Source organism: Eurypyga helias, unplaced genomic scaffold (genome assembly GCF_000690775.1).
Source record: "Eurypyga helias isolate BGI_N326 unplaced genomic scaffold, ASM69077v1 scaffold17048, whole genome shotgun sequence".
Classification (NCBI taxonomy): Eukaryota; Metazoa; Chordata; class Aves; order Eurypygiformes; family Eurypygidae; genus Eurypyga; species Eurypyga helias.
The window spans coordinates 18,706-23,116 of record NW_010266432.1 but is presented as its reverse complement, the minus strand read 5'-3'; positions in this window follow the sequence as shown (position 1 = coordinate 23,116).

The window sequence follows — 4,411 nt, the reverse complement described above, 5'->3', positions numbered from 1 at the left end:
ATTTAGACTATATAACAAATAATATTAAAATAGGCATTAATATTTCCATTCTGGAATAATAATTTAAACCTTTAATCAATAAGAAAGTTCTTCCTTGAAATTACCAATGTATTTTGTGTATCACTCACGTACAAATCTGCTTGTGCAAACTCTGTTTCCTACCTTTTAAAACAGAAGCAAATACACAGCTATAGACCATGATGTATGACTTAGACCACACCTCTCTAGGTTTCCAGGAAACTAATGATGTGATCTTTGTCACATTGTTGCTACTTAGTTTTAGTTGGGGAAGGGCTAACAGCATTAGTCACTGCCATTAATGCCTTGTTTTGAAAATACTATTAGCTATTGGAGGAATCTTTTTTTTTAGTTTTCAATTTGACGTATTAAACCTGCATCAAAAATAAACTACCACATAATCCATTATCTGAATGCAAACTATTCAACAACCTCCATCTCTCCTCCAAAAATGGTGAAGTATTGCTACGTGAAGGCTATGTCAAGAACCCTTCAAATAGAATAACTCTACAAAACTGGTGAAGAAAAGTTATATACTAGTAGTCAAATAACAAAACCATGAACCTACAGACTGATTTGGCAACAAAAAACTACTTCTGGCTGTGGCAACAGGAGCTCTTGTATGTTGGCTTTGAGCAAAAATAAAAAATCTTCTATCTAAAATAAACAGGCACAGAAGATGTTGATCTTCCTTGATTGTGAGATTGTTCCGTAACAAGTATATGGCTTAGTGAAAACTCCTTGCTTAATTCTGGATATAAACTACCAGTAGCTAGTTTTATTTCCTATTGATTTGGAAACAAAAATACAGGCATTTTGCTTTTTCTTTTCTGGCAGTAAGGTCTGGTGAAAATGTCCTCCTCTTCCAGACACTAAAGAAATAATTACTTCTTTCACACTGATTACTGTATTTTCAGTTCTGGTCCCTAAGACACTTAATTACTTTGCTTAAAAAAAAAAAAAAAAAAAAAAAGGAAGCTTCAAACACTTCCCTAAATTACAAAACCACTTGGTTACAGTGAACAATGTATGCTCTTCTAGTCATACAGTGTGGGGCAGCTCACATTTGGAAGGACTTGTTTGCAAGGATTTACACGCAAAGCTTAGTTTAAGAATAATGATAGGAGGACAGCCCCCAATGTCTGTGTTGCTGATTTGTACAGTTATTAGCATGAAAGCCAAACCCTGTTTCACTTATGATGGAAGACTAAAAAAAATAGAAGTTTTTCCCATGTTTCCAGTCATTTTCAGAGCCGTTTCCCAAAAGAAGAAAAGGAATAAGCACCTGCTCAAGAAAAAGACATACAAAAAGTATAAAGGAAAGATATGGAAATGCTCTTAATTAAAAAAAAAAAAAAACAACACCTGAGAAATTATATTCCAAATTGTTCTGCAAAAGAAAGACTGAATGGTTTTTTTGCTTCAATATAGTGTACAGACATTACATCTTGCATTAAACTACAGTTCAGATTTTGAATGTTTCCACGTCATTTCAGAAAAATATGGTCTGTTTCTACAGAAATTTGTTGAGCTGTCATACACCTACCAGCATCACTGAAAAAAATTATTGTCTACCTAGCTAAAGAGTCAGGTTTGTAGGAGTAGTAGTCAACTGATCCACATACTATGAGGTATTTTTCAAAAAAATCCATTATTGTAATACCTTGTTTTCAAAGAGTAATTTATTCAGATAACATTGCCCACTTTGCCCTCTGCTCTCTATTACCACTGTTGTAACACTCCACATAAACAAAGCTTTCAGAGATCTTAAATATCGCTGGATCTAAAAGAGGAAAGTCAAATAATGAAATAAATGTTTCTCTATCATACAAATTGAGTTACGTCTTTTGAGCAGGTCTGGATAAAAGGTTATTTCTCTGAAAATTTTCCCAATGTTTTAACCTCAGGGAAGGTTAACACTACTAGTATACCCAGCAAATATGGGGAATAGGCTACCAGGTCATCACTGAACAACTGAAGGGAATTAGCTCTTTGGCCATATGTTCTAGATGATAAGATGCCAATGAAAACATGTCATACTATAACAGTAGGGATGCTCAACCAGAAGCAAAATAAATGCTTGGAAGAGTGTACTTAATTAAGTCAATTCAACTAGGTTGGCAAACTGTTTTTAATGCAGAAATCTTCTGTTTCTTTTTCTTATTATACAAAACAAACCTTTCATGAGAGAAAGGAAGAACAGGTATTAAACAGTCTTCCCTTTTGTAAGACAACAGATCACAGAAATTAAAAGAGACAAAGATTTTTCTACTAAAGAAAGTAAGAAAGGTCAAAAATAAGGCTGGAATTATGTTGTATCACAGCACAACTGCACAGCTGCAGAAAATAACTTTTCTGAGCTATGGACTTCAGTTCCTTCTTGAATTCTCAAATAATGAAAAAAAAATGCTAGTGAGAGGTCTAGAATCTACTGCTTTTACCTCATGGTTGTCTTTATATCTTTATTTCTTTTAAATTTTGTTTCTAGCTCAGCTATTTGTCTCTCACTCTCTTCTATCCTCTTCATATCTTCCTCTCTTTTCTTGAGTTTCTCTTTTCGCTTTTCCTCTAGCTCATCATATATTGTTTTAATTCTGTCCTGTTTATTAAAATATAGAGAGAATTAGCTTTCAGTATTTCAAAAGCAGAAACAGAACATTAAATATCCAAATCTGAAACAATTATACTCTAAGTAAATGCCACGAATAGACCAAAAGTTAACAAATATATCATAAGGTGATTAAAAAATTCTTCAAAATGAAGGAAAGGTTGGCCATTAAGTCACCATATGTCAGAAACCTTTGAACAGGAAAAGCTGAATAGCCAGCAGAATAGGTAAACACAAATACAGCAGAGGAATCAGCAACAAATATTAGGAAATGTAAAAATTACATTGAAGCAGACAATGAATTTACAGTACTATTTAAACATATAGTAGAAAATAATACCATAAAAGAGGAATTAAAATTCTAAATTATGTAAAGAGTGAAAGCCTTTTCTGATGGGAAACACAATTATCATAGGCATATTCTTAGATTTAAAAAAAAAAAAGAAAGAAAGAACACACTGTAGAGTGAAAAGGAACAAAAACAGCAAAATACACCTTTCAAGGGTTGGAAGTACAAGATCCAGCATACATCCACTCCAAAATTTTCCCTTTTGTCCAAAGAAATAAAGACAAAGATAGAAAAATATTATGTACATCAGCTGTGTTCTTCAGAATGGGCAGGTCTTACACACACCTACAATTTCTAATATTCCAAATTCACCATCACTTGAGCTCAAGTAATTATTTATCTGTATAGCAAAGAGTGAGTACACATCTGATGCTGAGATAGGTATATATAGAGATACATACACACCCACACACATATGTCTATATATCTTTAAAGCAGAACACAGCTGACAACATTTTGAATTGCTTTCAGCAGAAGCAGAATGAAATAGTCCAAGATGTTTATGGGAAGGAGAGCAAGAAATGACCATACATGTGACTTACTCTTCTCAAAGTATTATTCTAGGTGGTAAATAACTCCTTTTCCTAGTTTTAAATCATAGTCTACAAACAGTTATCTTTTCCAGGAGTGTTTCAAGTAGGAAGTGCAGCATGATTTCTGAATTCCTATAGAATGGCACAATATTAGGTAAAGTTACGGGTAACGGTCCAAGTGACAACACGGTTGGTAGGGGGAATGGACAAGCTTCCCAGAAAACCACTAATATTTCTGGATCTCTGTTGCTTTAGACTCAGAAGACATTAGGAAATTCCCTTTGGCTTTCTCAGAACAGAGTGTCATCTAAACTGCTATGCACTTTGGCAGTCCCTAACTAATGATAGCTTTTGCAATTTCAACATCTTGTGACATCATCATTTTGTCCTATTAGTAAGAAAAAACCTCTTGACAGCAAGGATATGAATGTTGTCTATTCCAGAGAAACGCACTTATCCATCTGCCGGAGGTTAGATATAGATAGAATACCCCTTTTGGTGATGTCAAACTTGGGATTTCAGTGAGAGACAGTGAAGAAATATCAACACTTGCCTGAGGATGGTTGAAAAGCATCACTGAAATCCAGAAGGAAAGAGCTACATCTGACAATCAAAAAAGTGATACTGAAGTGTGTTTTGTGAATTTAGCAGTTCACATGAGGAGAAAATAAATGGTGTTAGGGCCACCTTATTTTACATACTCATGCATTAATATAAGTTATGGTAAGGGTCTAATTGCAGAATCTACAATCTACAGAAACTGAAGAAAAATACACAAATTCAAATTATAATGTCATACATGTAGGATTATTACTAAAGGTTTTTATATTTTAAAGAAAACTAGAAATTATTGTGAATAACTGGGATACAAATAAAGTGGTTCATTTTTTCATGAGTATTTAA